The sequence below is a fragment of the Arachis duranensis genome, chromosome 6, assembly GCF_000817695.3.
Source record: "Arachis duranensis cultivar V14167 chromosome 6, aradu.V14167.gnm2.J7QH, whole genome shotgun sequence".
Classification (NCBI taxonomy): Eukaryota; Viridiplantae; Streptophyta; class Magnoliopsida; order Fabales; family Fabaceae; genus Arachis; species Arachis duranensis.
Genome location: NC_029777.3, coordinates 94,558,516 through 94,571,903, shown reverse-complemented (window position 1 = coordinate 94,571,903; position 13,388 = coordinate 94,558,516). Strand labels below are relative to the sequence as shown.

The 13,388-nt window shown below is 33.9% G+C and overlaps 1 long non-coding RNA gene across 1 annotated transcript; it reads left to right on the top strand.

Moving 5' to 3' along the window:
• The first annotated feature begins 1,470 nt into the window (after window positions 1–1,470).
• LOC107494685 (uncharacterized) lies at window positions 1,471–2,837 on the top strand. Its single transcript, XR_001593338.3, has 4 exons — window positions 1,471–1,738; window positions 2,036–2,136; window positions 2,213–2,428; window positions 2,568–2,837. It is a non-coding gene; the product is annotated as an uncharacterized LOC107494685 (long non-coding RNA).
• Window positions 2,838–13,388: the final 10,551 nt, after the last annotated feature.

Below are 13,388 nucleotides of genomic sequence, written 5' to 3'. Positions count from 1 at the left end.
CTATTCTATGATACATTTTTGTTCTTCATTCTTATGAATCTGGGGTAGAATGAAAGTATGACAACTTTATCTACATGAGTTCTTGAGAGTCCCTAACAGGATAGTATTGAGCTATAGCTTGAGAATGCATCATAGATTCCAATAGAGTATCTGGGCTAATTGGGATATGTGACATGAAATCTCATTAGTCATGGGTAATTGAGGTTTCTGTGGCGCTAAGGATAGAATCATAGAGCTTTATTCTCTAATCCGGAAGATCTGACCTTGTCTATGGTATTTTGAGTAAGATCATCAGAGATTGAATTGCGTGAGCTTCACCCTCGTTCAGATTAAATGACCACTGACCCTGGCGTTTGGTGTGGATAAGAGGAGTTAATGACCATTGACCCTGGCTTTAATCACTTACAGCCTTGCCATTGAATGAATCATTCGTTGTTAAAGTAGACAATGAGAAGTATTAATCCGGAAGAACAAGAATCTCCTAGGCCTTAACTGATTCTCCATCATCGTTTCTACACCAATTCAGTATTGTTTTCTTTATTATTTCATTTTATGCACATACATCAACAACTCTCTTTTCTATTCGCCTGACTAAGATCTGTAGGATAACCACAGCTTGCTCAATCCGACAATCCTCGTGGGATCGACTCTCACTCACCTAAGGTATTACTTGGACGACCCGGTGCACTTGCCGGTTCAGTTGTGTGAGTTCTAATTTTGCGCACCAAGTTTTTGGCGCCGTTACCAGAAATTGTTTGAGATTGACAAGCTACTGTTTGCCTTGCTACTTAGATCAGGTATCTTTTACTAGTTTTCTTTTAATTGTGTTTCTTATTTTCTTTTTCAAAAAAAGTTTCAAAACTTTTTATCTTTAGGCATCTTTTTCTTCTGTTTGAGTCTAGTATCAATTTTTAAATTTGGTGTCCCTTTGATTTTTCTTTTCTTAATTTTCGAAAATTATTCTTGTTTCCTTTCTTTTTGTTTGAATTTTTCCTTGGTGTTTTCTTTTTATTAATCTCAAAATTGTTAAATTTGGTGTTTGTCTAGTGTTTTTCTTTCCTTTTTAATTTTTTGAGAAAAAAATAATTATTATATATTCACTACTAGAAAACTAGTTATTATAGACGGATATTTCCGACGGATTTTATCCCACTGAAATACAGACAGAATTTCAGAGGGATTTTTTTGTCGGAAAATAAAAAAAATAGATTAGCATAAATTACAAACGGAAAAGAGAATCCGTCTATAATTCTGTCGGAAAAATTAATTTTTTTCCGTAGAATAGTTACAGACGGATTTTCCGTCTGTAATTAAGTAAATAAAATGCGCATTTTATTTACTTAATTACAGACGGAAAATTCGTCTGTAATCTAAAATTTTCTGTCTGAAAATTTTAATTTAGACCTAACCTATACCCTCTTCTCTCTCCGTGGCAGCCCCCGTTCAAACTGTGTTTCGAGCTCCAACACGAGCTTCTTCCTCTCTCCCTGGCACGAGTTACTTTTCTCTCCGTGGTTGCTACTTCTGCTTCTTCCGCCGTGGCCGTTGCCGCTGCCGCCGCTGCTTGCATCGCACAATCTCTCTGTCATCCCTTGCGTCCTACGAGATCCCCCCGCCGCCGCTCTCGTCGCAGAGCTCTCTCTGCCGACGCTCTCATCGCATCTGCTCCCTCTGGCGCCTCTTCCATCTAATCTCAACTCACTCTCTCAGTTCTTCTTGTAACCATCTCAAATTTCAGGTATATAAATCCTGATTTTGTGATTCTGTTCTTTGTGATGAACCTTAGGGCTCAATTTTTCTGTGCAGTTTTAGGTTTATCATACTCTACTTTTGTGCTTCGTTTGAATCTGCGGATTTACTCTGATTTTGATGAATTTTTTCTGCAATCGAAGCTTTCGTTTGAATCATTTGCTTGGACGAATGTTGAATCTGTTCTGTTCTGCTTTGTTCAAGTAATTTGTAATTCAATTTGAGCTATTTGTTTGATAATTATTTACAACTTTCATTATTTGATAATCATTTGCTTGTTATTCAGTGTTACAGCTCAAGATCTTGTTGACACTATGCTTCTAAATTTGCTTCTAAATTTCTGATATCTTCACTCTTAACGATGGATCTGTAACGCCTCTACTCAAAGTTAGGGTTTCATGTCTCTAATTATATGCTAATTATGAGATTATGTTGATAGTAATTGAGATTGTGAATGTTGCAGAGCATGACAGTGCATAATATGTATGTTGGAGAGGGTTCAGACTTCCAATATAATATATAAAAGGGTGGCTGAGCAGTGGGGTTCTCTTGGTGACTTGACTGTGTCTGTTACATCGATTCGATTCGATTGATACAGAAGGAATACTCAGGATCTGCTAGAACTGGCGATGGATCTGTTAGACGAGATCAAGTTGGTCTAGCGGGTCAAAATACTCAGGTAGTCAGGTTAATATTTCAATTGCATAACCCTTATAGAGTTCTATTTTATGTTTTAGAATTGTTATTCTGATAAATAAGGTTTAGTTCAATATTTAATCTGTATTAGTTTCTGTGTTGTTGGCTTATGTATTTTGCAGCTTGTTCATCAGGGTTCACTGAATTATATTAGTTCCCAGGTAAAGCTGGCCCTCCTTGTCTCTCCCAAGTCTTGAAGACATACTTAATCAATTTTTAACCCTTTAATTCTTATCTTCTGTGAGCTCTGAAGCAATGGTAAAAGGATTGGAGGAGTTAGTAATCAATTTTTAACCCTTTAATCTGAGAAGGCTCAAAGTGAGTTGGAGCATAGTCCAATCTTCTCATTCAGAACCAGAGAGTTGGAGCATAGTCCAATCACTAGTCTTCCACTACTTCAGTACTATCGAGAGTACGTTTGAGCCTACAAGCTTCTAAGTAATATTTTTCTCTTCATGGAACAGTTGGTTGAATCTATTTTAAGCAAGGTTGTAGAAGAGTTCAAGCATCAGATTGCAAGCTGAGGAGGTGAACAGTTACAACCAAAAATAACTTCAAGAGATCCTATTTCTCAAAGCAATGGGTCTGCATTGAAGTTTGTTATTGGCCTAGTTGTGTAAGTGCTTATGCTTATACTCAAACTCCGACATATATATAATTATGGTTTAGAGGTTATAAATGCAAGAACTCGGTTTTTCACAGTATCATTTCCATGAACATTGCAGTGGGAGTATCAAGTTGGCCCTTGTGTAGTTATTGAAGCCGCTGATCATATTTGGTGCTCAAGGTACATCCTTGATGTAATTGTAGTTTATTATATCTGGCTTCTAAAATAATCAGTTATAGATATGCTAAGACAACTTAATTCTTTACACTACAGATTAATTAGCTAGCTAGTGATTAATAATGTTTTTCGTGGGATTAAGAAGCTCTCATTAATCATGAATGTTAAAATAACATAGAAGTCTGTGTCCTTTGGTTTAGCACCAATTCTTGATTAGTATGACAAGGAAAGTTTAATGCCGAGTTTAAAGCATCTAATCACTAAAAGCAACCTCTTTCTTCCTGTTTTAAACCGTGGCCATTATTCTTTGCTTACACAGATACGAGATAACAGATGTAAAACAATTTACCTCCCTGCTACAAACCTCTTATCTTATATATTATAAAATGTTAACTGCACTCTTTTGTATGTTAGAATCTATTGCAATTAACCCTTAAAAATTATATCAACAATACTTCAATTCATCACATGTTTAATTTGTATGTTAGAAGCTTTTGTATGAATGTTTGGTTCAATTATTACTATTATTATTATTACAACTCCTCCAAATGCAATGACTTCCACCTTGGTTGCTGAGATAAAAATTACAGTCCAAGTAGAGTGTCTTATGTCTTATTTTAGATACACCCAAATTGACTCACCCTTATTTTAGATACAGTCCAAGTAAATTTTTTTTGTGTATACTATATCGAAAAATAATGTGATGACTAAAATGAGAGTGGGATGAAAAGATTTTGTATTCTTATTGTTCAGTTAATGCTACAAGAACTTCACTCCACTCTCCTTCTCAAGCTTCTATATGAAGCAAAGCGCATGCTTGATAATGAAAACCAGCTGAAACACGATCATATATTTATTTGGTTTTGAAGATTTTCTTTTCTGATGAATAAAATATCTGTTCAAGGTCTCTTGCATCTTGTTGTTGTGACTGAATATGCAAAAAGATTGCAGGTTTCATGTTATCAGCCAGTAGTCTCAGTAATTTCATTAAATAAGCACATAAACTAAAAGAATGGTATGATTTTTCCAAAATGCATTTAGTATTCTTATGTTTTGATATTCTTATTAGGCAGATGCTATTGTGCAAAAGCTACTAATTGGAAGTAACTTGGAGAAAGATGGTCCCACCACTTTGTTAATTACTGCAAAATTTATATAATACTTTTCTAAGCCTATTTCTGTCTTTACAAATGCTCTGTAGGTTGTGGTATACCAAGGAATAATAAGGGAAAAGCCAACTAGTGAGAAGGAAGCTCGAGAATTCATTTTTTGTCCATGAAGACCAGGTAAGCTATCTCTGTTACTCTGCAATTTGCACAATGCCATTGCTCTTTTTCTTCATTTTCTTCTGTTTTCACTTTCTTCAATTCTTTTGTAATGTGTTTTTATCTTGTTAGTTTCCTTTTCTCTTAGTTTTGTGATAAGTTTGAGTTTTAGTTTTGTTAATTAAAATAGAGGTTGTTTTTGGGATCACAATGGTTAAGAATTATCTTTTTAGCCTTCTTTTCTCTTAGTTCTAATCACTGAATTCATCAGGTTGCAACATATGGTCATTTTCAAGATTTTTCATTCGGATAATTTAATTTATTTGAGTTATACTACATGCATGAGGAAATGGTGACTATGTTAATTGTTATTTGGTTAAATTCCGGTCATTGCTCTTAAAAAATTAGACTTTTTTTTAGTCAAAATTTAAAAGGTGCTCCATGCTCTTATTCGATTTGAAACAAGAAAAGTCAATTTTACTACTTCTTCCCACTATACTTGGTTGCTTACTAGTATGAATTTATTGCACTGTTTATCCTTTATGATAAAAAGTGGCATGTGTAAAGTGTAGATTGTGCCTACCTAAATTTTCCTTGTATGTTTGAGTTCATCAATGACACTAACAGTTTTTGTGGGTATTTATTGCCTTTTAATTAGTACAGCTGAAAGTCATGTAACAAGTCAATCAGATGATACATAATTGGTGAATTTAAAAAAAGAAAGGAAAAAAAAAGCAACATTTTTTATACAAGGGAGCAAGTATAATACATTGATTTCCCTGTGTGTTCTGTTGCCAACTTCAATATTATATTAGGCTTAAAATTAAAAACCTTAATGATTTGGTATTAAATGGAACAAATTTTGCAGACTTCGTTGTTTCCTGTATAACCATTATGTATCAGTTATAGGATTGGTTGATTAGTGAGAGGGCTGTGGTACTAATTGTTGTTTGCATTTTACCACTCATGCTTCAGGTTTGTGATCAGAACAAAGTAAATGGAAGTGGAGTTGAAATAGTTTCGGATGAAGTGAAATCAAAATCATTTAGAAAAGCCAAGTATGATGATGAAATGCCTCCTAACATCGACCTTGACGAGTGGGATCACACAGCATCCAGAACCGGTAGCAGCTCTAATCATGCTTCTTCAACTCAGTCTTTGAATCCTTCAAGTAGATTCCTTTCTCGTTTTAGCTTCATTCTGGTAACATAAGCTTCAGACTTAGCAGAACCACCAGTCTTGGTTCATCAAGGCCTTGTCCTGTTTCTTCTGGAAGTCTCACCATATTTAACAGTGAAGATGAACTTAATCCTCATCCAAGCCACCCTGGAAGCTTGATTAATAGAAATGAAACTCAACAACGTAGAGAATTGCTTAATGCATCTTTTGATGATCAAGTGCCTATTCGAAGAAGAGAAGGAAATTCGAAGAACAAAAGAACGTAGCATACAGTTTGAAGAAGGGAAGACAATTAGGGTTTTTGGGTATTTTTTATTAAAACAATGAGATATTGGCCAATGATGTTGAAAAATAACATCCAATTTTATAGGTATCATGTAATGAATATTATGTTTATTTATGTGATTTTTGGCTTTTTTTTTTCAATTTATAGTGTTTGATGGAGTAAATTTAGAAAACAAATATAAAGTATTCATTTTGCAATGGAAAAATCTAAAAAAAATTCTATTTTATCTTACTGACGGATTTACAGACAGATTTTCTATCTGTAATCAGAACGTGGGATGAATTTCCAAAGTTCAAATTACAGACGGAAAATCTGTTGAAAAATTCGTCTGTAGTTACAAACGGAAAATCCGTCGGAAAATTCCGTCTGTAATTACAGACGGAAAATCCATCTGAAAATCCGTCTGTAATTACAGACGGAAAATCCGTCGGAAAGTTCGTCGCCTTTGGGAAATGGATAGAAAATTTACAGAGGGAAAATCCGTCGGTAACTTCTAAAAATCCGTCTGTAATTTTCCGACGGAAAAAATCCGTCGGTAAATAATTTCCGACGGGACTTTTACAGAGGGACAAAATCCGTCGGTAATTTCGTCGGTAACCAAAAATCCGTCTGTAATAAAGACTAGATCCATCTGTAAATCTGTCTGTATTAATCCATTTTCTAGTTGTGATTGTAAACATATTTTAAAAAACTTTTAGATTTGATTTCAAAATTTTAATTTTAGTGTCACATTGGTAATCTTCTGATTTAATTTTCTTGTTTATCTTTTTCATCTTTAAATCTTTATCATAACTTTTTCTTTAATTTCAAAATTTTGTTAGCTTATCTTTATTTTAAATTCAAAATTTTGAAAGCCTAGTATTTTGTTAGTCTTTCTTTCTTTAAAATTTGAAATTTCAAAATCTTTCAAAAAATCAAATCTTTTTAATTTCAAAATTTTTCAAAAAAAATCAAATCTTTTGTCTTAAATTTTTAAATTCTTATCTTATTTTATTTGACTTTTTCTTTCCAAATTTAAATTTTAACATCTTTGATTAACTCTTTCTTTTTAAATTTTAAAAATTTTCAAAATCAAATCTTTTATTTTATTTTCAAATTTTGTTAGTTAGTTATTTGTTTTATCTTATTTTAATTTTAAAAGTTCGGTTTCTTGATTAGTAATCTTGTTTTTCTTGTTTATTTTTTCTATCTTTAAATTCTTTATCTTATCTTTTTTTTATTTTCAAATTTTTTTTATCTTATCTTATTTCAAATTTTAAATTTTAAATTTTAGTATCTTGTTAGTCTTGCTTTCTTTTAAAATTTGAATTTTAAAAATTTCTAAAACTTATCTTACCTTTAACTTAAATTCAAATTTTAAAAGTTTAGTATTTTGTTTGTTTCTCTTTCTTTTAAATTTGAATTTCAAAATCTTTAAATTTTTAAAACCTTATCTTATCTTGTTTCTCTCTCTCTTGACTTTTTCAAATTTTGAATTTCAAAATCTTTATTTGACTTTTCAATTTAAATTTCAAATTTCTTTAAATTCAATTTTTTTTCAAATCTTGTTAGTTAGTTATTTGTTTTATCTTGTTTTAATTTTAAAATTTGGTGCTTCTTTAGTCTTTCTTTCTTTCAAAAATTAAATTTTGAAATCTCTTCTAATCTTATCTTGTTTCTTTCTCTTGATTCTTTCTTTTTAATTTGAATTTCAAAATCTTTATTTGACTTTCTCTCTCTAATTTTCGAAAATCTCATCTATAATTTTCAAATCTTTTAATTAATTATTTGCTTTATCTTGTTTTAATTTTAAAATTTATAATATCTTTAGTTTTTCTTCCTTTCTTTCTTTTTGAATTTTGAAAATTTTTAAACCCTTTTCTTTCAAATTTTTTTTATTTTTTGAAATTTTCAAGTATTATTTTTTTATTTTCAAATTAGTATTCTATTTTTTTATTTATTTAAAAAAACAATAATAATATTTTTTTGGGTATCTCACTGGAAATTCTCTAGACTTTGAGATAGAGACTCCCCACCTTTCTTTGTTTCTTGACTGTGCAGGAACACTAGAATCACTATGTATCTAGATGGAGGTGCACAACTCAGAGGAACCTTAGGATTTTTCTCAGCTCTTAACCCTTATCTCTATGGAAGCAGCATTAATATACCTCCTATTGGAGTAGATCATTTTGAGCTCAACCCAAAATTCATCATTCTAATGCAGCAAAACTGTCAATTTCATGGACTCCCATAGGAAGATCCTATCAGGTTCATATCTGATTTCCTACAGATTTGTGATACTTTTGGAGTGGATCCTGATGTCTATAGGCTGATGCTCTTTCCGTTCGTTGTGAGAGATCAAGCAAAAGACTGGTTGGAAGCTCAACCTAGAGAGAGCTTAAACACATGGGGTAAACTTGCAAAAAAGTTTCTGACTAAATACTTTCCACCAAGGAAGTTAACCGAGTTGAGGCTAGACATTTAGAACTTTAAGCAAGGGGAGAGTGAATCCTTCTATGATGCTTGGGGGAGGTACAAACTAATGATCAAAAGATGCCCCATCGAGATGTTCACACATTGGGTCAAGATAGACATATTCTATGAAAATCTCTCTGAGATGACCAAGAGGTCATTGGATCACTCTGCAGGTAATTCTCTGCACATGCAAAAGACACCCAGAGAGGCAGATGAGATTATTGAGATAATTGCTAATAACCAGTACTTATACTCATCTAAGAAGACTCCGTTGAGAAAGGGAGCTCAGGAAGTAGAGACTACAGAGGCAAAGAGTGCCAGCAAAAAAGTAAAATGCCCAGGAGGGGGCAGATTTGAAGTTGAACGCCCAGGAGGGGGCAGAATGGAAGTTGAACGCCCAGAGTGGGGGGCAATAAACATCAATTCAAAAGACATTTGCCCCAGGCACCCTGACAACCCCTTTTCAGTTACTCTGGACACTCATCCTGCATCACCCAAGGCCCTAAAGTACAGACCCAAGTTACCATACCCTCAAAAACTTTAGAGACCTCCTAACATTCTCCTCAGAGTCACAGAAGTGAATCCAGAAGAAGAGTGTAAGACCCTCATCATGACCAAGGAGACTGAGCCTAAAGTGGCACACACAGTTGAGGGACTAAATGAAGAAAAGGCTCAAGAAGAGGCTGAAAGTACACTGTTACACGCCCCTCTTATGGGAAGAAAGCCTGAAGTACCATACCCTTAGAAACCCCAAAAGGAGACCAAGGACGAGCACTACTTACAGTTCTTGGAAATCTTTAAGAAGTCGCAGATCAATATTCCTTTTGCTGAGGTTTCAGAGCAAAGACCTCTCTCTGCTACACTCATAAAGAGCTCACCCCCTGCAAAAGAAGAAGAGTTAGAAGTGCTAGAGCTAAAAACAGAGGCCCCTGTACCAAGTAAAATCCCAATGACAAGGGAGGAAAATAATTATGGGAGTTTCCACTCCTATAAAGCAGGGAATGGCTTAGAGGGTAAGTTTCTTGAACCACCAATTCAAGAAGTTCTTGATGAAGGGTACACTCTACTGATCACCCAACACCCAAGTCCTGAATCCATGGTGGTGAAGATAATCAAGGAAAAATCTGAAAAGGGGATTGTGACCAAAAAACACAAGATGATATCCATGAAAAAGAGAAGGTCATCCAGAAGTAATCCAACCCCCGCCCTAACAAGGAAGGAGAATCAAGCTGATAACCATAAAAGAAAGTTTGTTAGGAGGAATTCAAGTCCAAGGGCACTAATCATCTCATCTTCTCCCTTGGGTTCATTTCTTTTAACCAACTGGAAGAAGAGAAAGAAAGTCAACAATCAAATGTCAAGCTAATGACATTAAAGAAGCGCTTGATGGGAGGCAACCAACTACAAGTATCCCTTAGTTTAATTCTATTTTGATTTCAGTTTTCTTTAGTTTGAGTTTTTTTAGTAAATTTTTATTTATCATTGATTTCCATAGTTTTCCCTCGCTTTTTAACGTCTGTCCTCGCTTTTTAACATCTGTGATCATGTGCAGCACTTAGAATAGAGGTAGAGACATTTAAGATTGAAAACAGAACATTTTGAGGAGAGTCCCTTGCTGGCGTTGATCGCCAGATAAGGAGGAAGCTGGGCGTTCAACGCCCATTCAGGAGCTGAGAAGGACCATTCCTTGGTCCCCTTTGGGCGTTCAACGCCCACTATGGAGCATGCACTGGCGTTGAACGCCAGTAATGGAGCAAGGCTGGGCGTTCAACGCCCATAAAGGATCCAGTCCTGGCATTTAAACATGGTGAACCATCTTTATAGAAGAGCACAGCCTAAACAACTATCGGCACTAAGGTGGTTGAGTTTCATTCCCCCTTTCTTTCTGTTTTTCAATATGGGTTAATACTTAAATTCATCTCTAAAAGATCACTCATTTTTCAAATTAGTTCTCAAATGCTTTTTTTAGTCATATTAATCCCTGAAAGATAAAATGTAAGTCAAACTAGTCCTTCCGTCAGTTGGATGATGACGTGTCACGTTAAGTGCCACATTCACAAAATGATTAGTTGACGTGTCAAGTCAGTGACACGTGGCGTCACTTGACATGTAAAAAATTTTTATAATCAAAATAGCCTTTGAAAGTCTAGACGTAAGTCATTTTCATCCCTAAAATTTTAATAATTAATCAAACTAGTCCTTATATAATTTTTTTATTTTTTTCTTCATAATATTAAATTTGAAATATGTTTTGATACTACTAATTTTAATAAAAATGTAATTGACAAACAAAAAATTAGTAATTGTATTTTTTCTTCTTAAAATTTTTTCAATAAAATTATCTCTCTCCTTTAATTCTTCTCAAAATCTCTCTTATTCTTTTCTATTTTAAAATCTTTTTCTTACATTATTACATTTTGCTGGAATATATATCTAATATAACTAAAAAAATTATTTTAGGACTAATTTAAAGAATGAGTGATCTTTCAGGGATGAATTTGAGTATTAACCCTTTCAAATATTCTATTCTATTTTTTGTTTTCTATTCTAGCTCTTGCATGATCACTATTAGGATTTTCTTTGCTTTCTAGTCTAGTAGTTCAATTTTGAAAATTTAAAAAAAATTATGGGTAGAAGATATCTCATGCATTACTCACTAAAGCTTAAAAAGAAAATTTTTCAAAAAGAAGTAGTAAAATGCATAAGATTTGGAGTTATATCATGAGTTATTCCAATTACTTAAGATGTGGTGGCCAAATCTTCATTTTCTGAATGTATGAATTAACTGCGCATATTTGATATTAGAATTGAGTATGTTGGCTCTTGAAGAATTGTGAATTTAGAGAAGTATTATTGATACTCTAAAAAGTAAAAAATATTGATTCTTGAAGCAAGAAAAAGCAGCAAAAAGAAAAAAACAAAAGAAAAAAAGAGCAAGGATCCAAGACTTTGAGCATCAATAGTTAGGAGGGTCAAAATTGGCCTAAAAAGCTCAAATGAGTTGTTATCCCTAACTAAATGCTTGTGGTGTGAAGGTGTCAAGTGAAAAGCTTGAGACTGAGCAGTTAAAATCGTGACCAAAGCAATAAAAAAGTACACTTAAGAACTATAGGCACCACTGTCTGGGAATTTAAGCAAAGATAAATTTGAATCCAAAGGGTTCCCCCAGTTAAGAGCCTATGGCGTTTATGTATCCGGTAGTAATACTTAAAAACAAAACACTTAGAGTCACGGCTATGCTCAAAGGTACAAAGCACCAAAACAAAAAGAAATTGTGTTCAAGAATCAAGAAAAGTTAAAAGAAGAGAATCAATAATATTATCCGGATTCTAGTTCCAAGGGATGCCAATACTTCTTAGCTTCAAAGGAAAGTGAGATGCCAAAACTATTCAGAAGTAAAGAGCTAATAGCCCCATTCAATTATTTGGAACTAAGCTTCATGGAAAACTCTAAGACTTATTGTATCTTTCTCTTCTTTTTAGTCCTACTTGTTTTTGGTTGCTTGAGGACAAGCAACAGTTTAAGTTTGGTGTTCAAATGAGTGGATATTTTATACCCCTTTTGACACTATTTTCTTAGTGTTTTTAGTTATAATTTACTAAGTTTTAGTAGTTTTGAGTGCAAAAATCACATTTTGGATGCTACTTGGAGTTTTTATGTTTTTCTTATGATTTTCGGTGATTTTTTGAGTGAATTTGGCAAGTTTTGGCAAAGTCTGATTCAGAGGCAAAGAAAGGATAGCAGATGCTGTCAAAACCTGTCCTCCATGCATTCAAACGAGCATTTTTGGAGCTACAGATGTGCAATTGATGCGATCTCAACGGCATTGAAAAGAAGACTTCCAAAACTTTCCAGCAATATATAATAGTTTATACTTTTCTTCGTAAAGAATTGCCCAAAACGGCCGTTGAACACCCAACTTACCCCCTTTCTGGTGTTCAACGCCCAAACAGAACCAACCTCCTAAGTTGAACACCCAGAACTCAAGTTAGACACCAGACATCAGCCCAAACACTCACCAAGTGGGCCCCAAAGTGGGTTTTAGCACTTGTTAGCTTATTTTATTTTCTTTTTGTAATTTTTAATCAAAAACAATATCTTTTAGGTTTAGTTTTAGAGTTTTTATTATAAATAGGGGACTTCCTTCCTCCTAAGGATTATGCCTTCCAGGAGGGGAGAAGCACATGCACATTACTTTGCACTTTCTTTTCTATAAAGCATGAGTAACTAAACCTTCTAAGTTAAAGATAGGAGCTCTGCTCATCACCATGGATTAATATCATTGCTTTTTTACTTTAATATATGTTTGATTCTATTCTATAATACTTTTTTGTTCTTTATCCTTATGAATCTGGGGTGGAACGGAAGTATGACCCCCTATTCTAAATGAGTTTTTACGAGTCCCTGACAGGATAGTATTGATCTACAGTTTCAGAATGGATCACATATTCCAATAAAGTATCTGGGCTGATTGGGATATGTGACATGAAATCTCGTTAGTCATGGATAATTGAAGTTTCTGTGGTGCTAAGACTAGAATCATAGAGCTTCATTCTCCGATCCCAAAGATCTAACCTTGTCTGTGGCATTTTGAGTAAGATCATCAGAGATTGAATTGCGTAAGCTTCACCCTCGTCCAGATTGAATGACCATTGACCCTGGCCTTTGGTATGGATTAGAGGAGATTAATGACCACTGACCCTGGCTTTAATCACTTACAGCCTTGTCATTGAATGAATCATTCGTTGTTAAAGTAGACAGTAAGAAGTATTAATTCGGAAGAACAAGCATCTCCGAGGCCTTAACTGATTCTCCATTATTGTTTCTACATCAATTTAGTATTGTTTTCTTTATTATTTCATTTTATGCACATACATCAATAACTCTCTTTTCTATTCGCCTGACTAGGATCTGCAGGATAACCACAACTTGCTCAATCCGACAATCCTCGTGGGATTGACCCTCACTCACCTAA